Source organism: Phaseolus vulgaris, chromosome 5, assembly GCF_051622355.1.
Source record: "Phaseolus vulgaris cultivar YP4 chromosome 5, ASM5162235v1, whole genome shotgun sequence".
NCBI lineage: Eukaryota > Viridiplantae > Streptophyta > Magnoliopsida > Fabales > Fabaceae > Phaseolus > Phaseolus vulgaris.
The window spans coordinates 4,390,591-4,402,182 of NC_143502.1; the positions used below are offsets into that span (position 1 = coordinate 4,390,591).

Sequence of the window (11,592 nt, forward strand, 5' to 3'; positions counted from 1 at the left end):
CAAGCTCTATATATAGAATATCATTTTGAAGAAGGAAGATTGACAACGATAATAACAACGACGAAAAGTCTTGCTACAAAAACACGCACAAGATCTTAAGCTTCCAAGTTTAATAGTTGTGTTCACTAGCAAGGATACTTAGTTTTACCTAAGAATGGTTGAGTTCAAAAGAATACTTGATTTTAGCAAAGAGTGGTTGGGTTTCAAATAATACTTAGAGTTCTTATCCAAGAGTGATTGTGGTCCAAACAATACTCAAGATTTTTAGCCATAAGTGATAGAGTGTGAAATAATACTTGGGTTATTTAGCCAAGAGTGGCTGAGGATAAAATAATACTCATTTTTTTTACTTCGCAACATTAGTTTGCTTAATGAAACGTGACCAGTTTGTCAAAAACTAAATGTAATATGCGTTCTCAGACAAATTAGTGTAAAAACACTGTGTAAATCCTTCTTGTTTCTTATCTCTTTAGATGCATGTTATTTATCTGCAACTAATTTAGAAGGGGAGTCTTTGTAAAAGAATATTTTGGAAGAGCTTTTAGACAATGAACTGTTAAATTTGAAGTGGCGTTTGGCGCATTCCATTAGACACAATCTTTGTAAAAAAACCATTAACAAATCACTTGTCATACAAAGTTATCGTTTGACTATGTATTATCAAGTTATATTTAAAAAAAGTTTCAAAAAGTTTTTAAAATACAATTCAACCCTATGTTCTTGTGTTTTACCTATTTTTCACAATTGGTATCAAAACTCAACCTCTAAAGGTTTTAGTGCCTCGGTGCGTCTAAAAGGAAGATCCAACGAAATGGCAAGGATGAAAAAGCAATTAATTGCAAAATGAACATCTTTCTCTAGGTCATTAGTGTTTATAGGAGAAGATGACCCCTATTGGAAGGACAAGATGGAAGTGTACAACAAGTCCATGAACTATTGGTTGTGGTCCATCATAACCAAAAGAGATACAAAGATGAATGTTTAGAGGAAGATGATAAGTTTCATATTTCAGTAATATTTTATATTAAAAGGCAGACACTTCACTACAAAAAATCATATAAATAACGACAGTTTTAATATGACGGTTATTAAAAACTGTCATAATTATCAATATAATACGACACTTAAATAACCGTCATATTTCATATTCAAAATATGACATTTAAAACTGTCATTTTATAAAATATACAATGTTTTGATTTTTCATTTTTATTCCCTCCATTCTATTTACTTTATTTCCCTCCATTTTCATTTCCCCCGCTTATTTAAAATTTTGATTTTCCAAATTCTCGTTCTATCCTCTAAAATTTTCTAAAACCCTTTGAAACCCTATTCCAACGCTAGTTTATAGAGGGCAGAACTCCTTCATCGTTGCGTGATGCTGGTTCCGGTCATAAGATGGAGCAATGAACCCTTCCAAATACTTCACAAAGCTCCTGTTGTCGACAACGATCAAAGCCCGCTCAAACTGTCTCATTTCTAATGCGTTGATTTTGATGTAGGTGGAGATCTGCATCGGACCTTCTGGAGGGTTTTGCGGTGGGTGGTGGCGATGGACGCTATCGAGGACGGCGTCGACGATAATGTTGGCGAGACGCTTTTGTTTGTTGAGAGGGATGTTAGGCTTGTCGAAGTAGCGGAGGAGGTCATCAGGATCGGCGTCGTCGAGGGACTGCAGAGAGGGTTTAAATTTATTGGAGCCGCAGTTGCACTCATCTTCTCTTGTAATTCAATCCCTAACTTCTCAATTAGATTTGTGTTTGGAATAGTTACATGATGTCTTTCGAGTTTCAATTTTTTAGGAACTTTTGTTGTTCTATGCTTAATTTGATCCTTGCATGAAAGAGAAAAAAGGTAAACAATATATGTTATGATTGGTTGATTCAGTTGTTTTTTTGTAGTTTATGTGGTTCAATTGTTTTGTTGGATTCAATTGCGTAACTTCAAATCGTAGATTTAGTTTCTCATAGATATAGGTTGATGTTGATACTGGATAGTTTTTGGTTATTCATTGCTTTGTTTGGGTTTCGATGGACAAAATTAGTTTGTTGAAATTTCTTCACTCTGTTTTGATTCTTGAAATTGCTTGGCAGAAGAGCTTGAATAGTTGTGTATTTAAACATAGAAAGAGGGATTGTGAGAATTTTTGTTAGCTCTTCATTCTCTGATTTATCTTACTAAGAGTTGTTTGAAATGATAGAGGAAGGTATGGGAGCTGCCTATGGCACAACAAAGAGTGGTGTGGGCATGGCTTCGACGGAGCATATTCTCTCTATATTAATTGTATCTTGCTGCACTCATTCTCCTTTTATCAATTATAGATGTGTGAACTGAGATATTCAGAAGTGACAAACATATACTGTAGAATTGTGGATTGCAACTTAATGTTATTGAATTGATTTGCACGTTATCCGTTTTTCCAACTTGTAAATGTAATTTATTACTAATCATTGATTGTGTTTATCTTTGATTAAAAATATTTTGTTCTAGAATGTAGATTTATAATTTTACTCCTCTTTTAAATTTCTGCTCTATGCACGCAGTTTCTAGGAGTTTGAGATTTATTGGAAGAACTTGAGAGAGGTGAAAAGGGAATTGGAGATGAACCGTTAGCTATGGAATGGATGATGTTGATGATATATACATGCAGTCTGCTTCTACACTTCAAAGCCAAGTTACTTACTTTTCTCTATCTTGCTGCTTGTATGAGCAGTTTCATTAATTTTATTTCATCTACTTTTTTATAATGAAGGGCTTGTACTATAACTCTAAAAAATGTTAAAGAGGGACAAAATTAAACTCTTGGAACAATTTTAATAATTTTCTTAATATTTAAGATGTTAAAAGCATTAAAAAATATTTCTACTTTTCAAGTACATTAGCATGCAATATTTCAGCTTTAGCAGTAGCATACAAAGACGAAGATGAATAATCAAACAAAAAGAAATAAACGGTACACTATATACCTTAAGATGTAATCACAACTTTTCTTAAACTTATCTTATCACTCTCTATCATTTATTTTTCTTTTTTACATAGAGGTTATATTTTCAGTAGGATAAAGTGTAAAAATCTTAAGTCAATTAAAATATGATAAAATAATAATATATTATAAAATTTTATTTTATAAATTGATTTTGTGTTACTCAAGGTTTAAGTTACAAGATTAATGTTTCATTGTTTTTCTCTTTTTTTTATTGTAATTTCTATTATAATATAATTTAAAGAATAATCTCCTTGGCATTGTGACTGAAGTCAATTATTCACGATTTAGAATTGTTGCATGGTTATTTCTTGGTGTGAGTGAGTCCACCGTCGAATTGGTTTTCATTTTTCTCTATATATTTGCCAAATTTAATACTTATGGGGCCATTTGTTTTTTTTTGGTTTAGAACAATTCCATTTCAGTCTATGATGATTTGATGCGACACTCAATCTTGAAATAATACATGTAGGGTCCACGTTTTTATTGCACATAAATTACTATTTAGTGCCTATTTGTAAATTGAAATTTTAAGTGAAAATATGAATTTTGTTTCACATTAATAAAAATTATAGGTTAAGAATATACAAGTGTGCATGTCATTATTCATTTAGGTACTGTCTTACCATCTACAATTATGTTAAAATTGCTATTTGATTTTTCTTTGTAAGTTGAAATTGGTGAATTGTAAATCTGGATTGTTTTAACTATTTGTATACTATGAGCTATTAATATATTTAAATATTTATTGGTGTCTTTTATTTGATAATTATAAACATACAAATTCATTAACTAAAAATTATTTATTTCAGGTATCAATTATGAAGATGGTGCTCCATCACCTAATCATGTAATAGGATCAAGTGCTGGAAGCAAAACTGATTAGGGATGTGTGTTTTAATTTTAAACTTAATTAGGGATGTATGAACTTTTTATGTGTTTTAATTTTCAATTACATATAAACTTTTGAACATTATTATGTGTGTTTTAATTTTAATGAAATGAATAGATGATTATAACTTTATACAATATTTTATTTTATTATGAAAAAGTGGTAGTTAAATTTTATAATTGTATAAAACAGCTTATAAAAAAATTATAAAAATGTGGTGGTTAAATTTTATTTATTCAGAATTAAAATTACGTCAGTTAAAAACGTCACTACTTATGTATATTATGACGCCAGAATCTTATTTAATGAATGTAAATTGCGACAGTCATAACTAACACTACTTACGTATATTATAGTGTCAGAATCTTCTTCAATGAATGTAAATTGCGACAGTTATAACTGACACTACTTACATATAAAAACTGTCACTATTTACACTATGTTTAAAGTGACGGGTGTTGCGGCGGGTAGAGTAAAACCGCCACATTAAACTTTGTGGCGGCCAGTTCTATGACGGTTTGGGAAACCGCCACAAGCGTATATTGTGGCGGTTATAACCGCCAGTTTATACGAAAATAACCGTCACAATATACACTTTTTTTTGTAGTGCTTATAGATGTTTATTGATAAAATAACTATAATTCAACCCCTAATTTATGGATTTAAACTTTTTTTACATATTTTGTGATTTTAATATAAATAAGAACAATTTATTCCCAAAATTGTGTTAATTTCATGATTCTATGGGAAAATAGAGATGAAAGGGCTAAAAGAGAATAAACAAGATGGAAAGGGAAAGTTGAAACATTCAAAACTCGCCCAGACGAGTTCACTCTAGAGAAGTTGGACTTTTTCTCGTTAAACTCGCCAAAGCAAGTAATAACTCACCTAAGTGCGAAGTCACTTATCCCAAACCTAACTAGGTTAAATATGAACCCTAGAATTTTTTTTGGAGAATAGAAAGAGATAGAAAACCCTAGAGGAGGTAGCCATCAAGGAGAAACATTTTGGATATTCTTTTCTTGCTTTCCATCCTTGTAATGGACAACATGAGTGGCTAATTCTTCCCTTTGGGATTGAGAGTTATTTGTTCAAACTCTTATGTATTTAGGTGATATTTATCTATAATATTTTTGTTCTTGATTGATGATTGATATTATCATTTTATTCTCAAAACTTGAATTATTCATGATTTTGATCCTTAGATTTGACTGGAAAGTATTTCTAAGAATCTAACCTACATGATAATACTTAACATATTTGAATGCTAGGAATAGATTTGAAATGTTAATTGCTTTATAACATTTATTCGTAATGATAAGGAGCTTTATAAATATGTGAGGAATCGATATTTAGGAGACTCTCTTAATAATTTTGTATGTGAGAAATCGATATGAATTAATATGGTTATGATGGACCATAACCAATAGTTCATGGAATTGTTGTACACCTCCATCTTGTCCTTCCAATATGGGTCATCTTCTCCTAGAAACACTAACGACCTAGAGAGAGATGTTCCCTTTGCAATTAATTGCTTTTTCATCCTTGCCATGTCGTTGGATCTTCCTTTTAGACATGTGGAGGCACTAAAACCTTTAGAGATTGAGTTTTAATACCAACTGTGAAAAATAGGTAAAACACAAGAACAAAGGGTTGAATTGTATTTTTAATTTTTTTTTTTGAAACTTTTTGTAAATATCATATGATAATACATAGTCAAACGATAATTTTGTATAACAAGTGATTTGTTAATGGTTTTTTACAAAGATTGTGTCTAATGGAATGTGTCAAATGCCACTTCAAATTTAACATTTCATTGTCTAAAAGGTCTTCCAAAATATTCTTTTGCAAAGACTCCCCTTCTAAAATTAGTTGTAGATAAATAACATGCATCTAAAGAGATAAGGGACAAGAAAGATTTACACAGTGTTTTTACACTAATTCGTCTGAGAACGCATATTACATCTAGTTTTTGACAAACTGGTCACGTTTCATTAAGCAAACTAATGCTGCAAAGTAAAAAAATGAGTATTATTTTATCCTCGGCCACTCTTGGCTAAATAACCCAAGTTTTATTATACACTTTATCATTTATGGCTAAAAATCTTGAGTATTGTTTGGACCACAATCACTCTTGGATAAGAACTCTAAGTATCATTTGAAACTCAACCACTCTTTGCTAAAATCGAGTATTCTTTTGAACTCCACCATTCTTAGGTAAAACTAAGTATTCTTGCTAGTGAACACAACTATTAAACTTGGAAGCTTAAGATCTTGTGCATGTTCTTGTAGCAAGACTTTTCATCGTTGTTATTATCGTTGTCAATCTTCCTTCTTCAAAATAATATTCTATATATAGAGCTTGAGAGGAGAAAAATCCATTGCACATCTTTTATAGTCGTTGTGAGGGTGTTCAAAGATAATATTCTTTCTTCTATCATTTGTCTGCGTTCAAATGATGAGAAACATTAAATGTGTTTCCAACAACATTGAATGCTAAGCAATGTCTGAAAAACTAGTGCGACTAGGTAGACATAGGTAAGAGATTGTACGAAATAGCCTTCTAGGATTGACATAAGAAGTGTCAAAAAGCATGTTGGCACAAAGCAACTTTAGATTCATCTTCAAGATATGTATGATGTTGATACGAGCTTTTGTGATCTTCTTGTGAGATGAAGACATTCTCTGCAAACATAGATAAACCTATAAGATATTTAAGAAGAATGTTAGCTTAAAGACTATGTTCATACTGTCTGATTAAGCTTTTTTTCTTATAAGATGAAGCAAAGGCAGCAAGATACTACATGGTCTGATATTTCTCTAGCTCATGGATTCATACACATTTGGTTCAAGTGTGATTCTTCTTTAGTTTGTTAAGTCTTCTCCAACATTCAACTTGTTCATTGGTCTCTTAAGGGAAGATGGATTAAATGCATTAAAGAGTGCAAGACCTTTGAATTCAAAGTTTCTAATATCTCTAGAGAAGGAAATAGATGTGTGATAGGTATATCTTCTAGGACTTTAGATTTCGATAGGTTGTATCATTGGAGAATATTATTTTATGTTTGATATGTTTGATTTGGTCCCCTATATTTTTTATATCTTATTTTTCTCTTTTATGGTATTGCATGTGATGACATATAATGGTTCAGCCTTGAGGTGCCTGCATAGTTACAATGCTAAGATCTAGTAGTGATGCATAACAAAATTTTATAAATAAAATAAAAATTATAAATAATCAAAAGATTAAGAAATCCATCAATTGTTTAAAAAATATAAATAATAAAAATTAAGAAACTTAAATTAAAACATAATTAAGCTTTCATTTCTATTTTGCTTTTGAATTTAAAAAATCCTTGTTCTTTATTGCCATTATTATACATCTTCCCTCATTCGAATATTATCAAATGAACAATTTATATATGCATGACTTTCCAACCTCGCAAATTACAAATCCAACAAATACTAACATTCACCTGAAGTTTAACCTCAAAGACATGATAATGTTGAATAGTAATAATGATAAATGCAAATACAAATAAATAATAATAAAGAGTAAAAAAAAAACTTTATGTCCATATGACTTACAAAGCATCATTACGTTATTCATCACATCTCTTTCTCTAATAATCAATTTAACAATTAAGTTTAGATTTTACATCATAAAGTTATATCTAACTTTATTCTAACAACATAAGTTGCAACCACCAAATTGCATTGTGAAAACATCAAAAATACAAAAAAAAAGGGTTGAACTGTGATTTTAATAAATTTAAAAACCTTTCGCAAACATCACTATTATAAATAGACAATAATTTAGTTCATCAAGTAATATATGTGTGATAATGAGATTTTCAATTTTGTGTAATTGAGTTAAATCTAAATATACTCTTTAAATAGAAAATAGTGTAATCATTGATACGAAATTATTAGAGAATATTTAAATTAGTCTACCAAAATGTTCAATTAATTAATTTAATTTTTTGAATTCAAATATTTAACATTAATTTAATTCCTTTATTATTTAATAAATTACTCGAGTGTGACATTGTACATTGACATAGTTGACGGATTGAATTTTCACTCTTTTGTTGGTTTTTAAATTTTCTTTTATAGTTTTAAGATCTAACATTGACATAGTTGACATATCTAATTTTTCACTCTTTTGTATATTTTCATAATCAAAATAACCTTTTGTTAATTTTTATTTTACTTTTTATTTATTTTCATAAAAAGAATGGCAAAGTGTAAAGCCACAATAAGCGAAATTGAGAACCAATATACCAACGAATCAGATGCTGCTAATAAAGAATGGCCAAATTTTGTTCTCACTTTTTAACGACAGAATATAATATTTAAACAACCATAGTAACATTAAAACTTTATGATTGAAAATTTAACCTAAAGTATTTAATAATTTTTTCGTATTAGATACCTCAAACATTTTGGTTTTAGTTTGTTAGTTTTATAGTAAATATGTCATTATGTAATGAAAAAAAACACATTCGTTATTATATCACAAAAATAATTTAAAAATTAAAAGATAAATCTAAAAATAATTTATAATTAATTAAAAGATTCAATCTAACAATGTAATAAAATATAAATAAATATTTATTACATCAAAATTTCATGTACATAATTTTAAAAAAATTGATACGCAAAACAAAGATCAACTGGCTCTTTTTTTAGCCAAATTTAAAATTGATGTAATATGTTTTCCTATTAAGTTTTGTGAAACTATTTAGTTATTTTTTAAAATATTAATTTGACAGAAAATTAAATATTTATGTATAATATTAAAAACTTATTTAGTTTTCAAAAGGGAAAAAATATTTATTTTAGTTCGAAATTGACTGTAAACTAAATACTATTTTGTCATTAAGCTATAATATGAAGAACTTATTTAAATTTTTATATATTTAAAAACTAAATTAGTTTTTTTATTCTTTTAAAAAATAAATTGATATATGTCATACATTTAAAAGATTAGATGTCTTAGTCAATTTCAAAAGTGTAACAAGTACATGAAAGAGAAAACAAATCCAGTTACGCTAGTCTTCCAGAATTTAGGAATCGATTTTAAAAGTAATTTAAAAAATATTATTTTTTTAAGATAGTTTTCAAAACATAAAATCGTAATAAAATTCTAAATTCTAAAACTACCAACATTTTAATAATGTTATTCAATAGGAAAATTGAGGTCTAAGTAAGAACTAGAAACAAACTGCAGCCACATTTTTTTGACAAGTTTTTTCAAAATATAAACTTAAATGATTAATAGTTTTTAATATATAATTAGTTTTTACCTTCACTAGTTAATATCTTTTTAAAACTAAGTACCAAAATAATCAATTATAAAATTTTAATTTAAGTATATTATAAATTGAAACATAAAGTTTTCTAAAACTAAATTATATATGTACTAGTGGAAACATAGAATGTTGGCTATGAAGCTCGGACACTCCTCACCTATAGAACACGTATTCGTGAAGGTTCAATTTACAAAGTATTTGTTTGATTTCTGACAGTTCTAGTACGGTTTTAACATAATTTTAAAAAAGAAAATTACATTACTTTTCTAAAAATTCAAACTTTATTGTATAAATTGTTATTATGATTATAAAAATAAGAAACAAATTTTTGTGAACCAGTCATGAAAAAACATCTTTCTGCTCCAAAAAATAATCTGAAACATACTTGTGCACATAAATGTTTATTGTTAATTTATATAATTCATAATTATATAATATATAGATCCATGTCCCCGTGTCCTAATTTTAGAGATTTTACGTATCTCCGTGTCCGTGTCGTATCAGTGTCTGTGTCAGTGTCTGTGCTACATAGAGTGTCGATGTATTCACATTTTCTTCTTTTACTCAATTTTCATGATGATAGTTGAAATTAAAAAGCAAAAATTAACATGTAAAAGAAAAATGATGAATTGATTAAACAACCTTTTTTTTTTCTTCTCTAGTTTAAGTCTCTCTTATTCTTCAAACTTTTTCTCTTCTTTCATTGGTAGTTTTGAGGTTATGATTTACTTGATGTTATATTATCTCTTTCTTCCTGTTGTTACCTTAAAATAAGGAATTAAGAAAAAAAATGAGAGAATTAATTTGCATATAAAAACTGTATATTAATATTAATTTAAAAAATTAAGAATTAATTTTATTTTTTAAGTAATTCATATGAATGTAGAATACTTGTAATAATAAAATAAGATATATTAAATAAAAATAAAATTAAAAAAATTATATAAAAAATTATTATAATAAAATATTTCTTTACATATAGATTACTGTAGTTTTATTACTTCATCTATCACCACTACGTCACCATATAATAAAAACATCAAGTTGTTATAATAATACAAATAAATTAAAGAGATTAAAAGAATTTGAAAATTGAAGAGACTTCTCTTTTTATTATTCTATTTAAAAAACTAGATGTTATTTAAATTGATAATATCTTGTTTTCTCTTTTTACTTACCTATGTAGATAAAAAAAAATATTAGTTAATGATTTAAATAAAAAATATTAAATGATTAAAAAAAAGAACAAATGTTGGCCTTGGTCGTGATCACCATTGACTAATACCAAAACATTTGGAAGAGCCAAGCGCAGCACCACTTTATATTACATTCAGAAACCACCCTTCATTGCATTAATGTCTTTATAAAGACCAATTCTGTTCGCAAATTTTCTGGATCTGCGATCTTTCTTCCCTTTCTCTTTGACTTTTTACCGGTGCGCTCTTCTTCCGATTCAAACCCTAACTACTTCTTTTCCATTTCCTTTTTCTTTCACTATTCAACGTCTTCAACTGTTCCGATTCACGATCCCTCACCTTGTAGCTTTTTCTTCATCCCATTTTTTATGAATGCTTTTTAGTGTTTATGCGTTGCTAACACTGAAGAGCTGGTACAGGTTGTTGTTGCGCTAGTGCAAATGGCGTTCTTCAGAAGCGTTTCTGCGCTTTCTCGGCTTCGGTTTCGCGTGGTAACTGAGAAAGCAGTAACTAACTATTTTGTTTACAGCATTGTTTGTGTTTGATTGTTGCTTATGCGAGTTGCTGTTTTCTATTTTTGCAATGGAATGACAGGGTCAGCAATCTAATCTCGCGAATTCAGTTAGATGGCTCCAAACTCCAAGCTCCAGTAACACTGTAATTTCTTTCTCTATTATTATCACTGTGTTGTTGGTGCTTGATGAAAAGTTAGTTTATTCTGAACAGTGTTAGATTCTATGTTTTATCTGAGGAGGGTGCTGCTAATACTGTTATTGTGGTGAAGTTTGGAATTGGGTATTCTTGTATAGTATCTCTCTGTTGGACTTTGGAAATGAAGGATACCTGAGACTAATTGTTGTTTATTATAGCGTGAAGTTGGTTATGAATTTTGGACTTTGTTTGACTTTTATTTTTTGTGGGTTATTTTTCTGTTTTGCAGGATCTTTATTCCGAGTTGAAAGAACTGGTTCCAGAGTATCAGGTTTGTCTGCAATTTTAAGCTTCTGTGGTGATACTGTCATATGTTGGATGCATTAGTCTGTAAATCTCAGGGTTTATTGTTAATTTTCGGGTCTGCCTCTCATTCAAGTGTGTGTCTCTTCTCATTGAAGTGTGTGATAGTTTTGTCGTGTCGTGTCTATATTGTATTTTTGGTTGGTATATTGTTTGTGAGAGATAATGATAAGTAATTTTATCTCTGTATGA

The 11,592-nt window shown here is 28.9% G+C and overlaps 1 long non-coding RNA gene across 1 annotated transcript; it reads left to right on the forward strand.

The window, feature by feature from the left end:
* The first annotated feature begins 10,446 nt into the window (after positions 1 to 10,446).
* On the forward strand, positions 10,447 to 11,369 carry LOC137834925 (uncharacterized). The gene is made up of 4 exons (XR_011084982.2): positions 10,447 to 10,625; positions 10,806 to 10,877; positions 10,981 to 11,043; positions 11,327 to 11,369. It is a non-coding gene; the product is annotated as an uncharacterized LOC137834925 (long non-coding RNA).
* Positions 11,370 to 11,592: the final 223 nt, after the last annotated feature.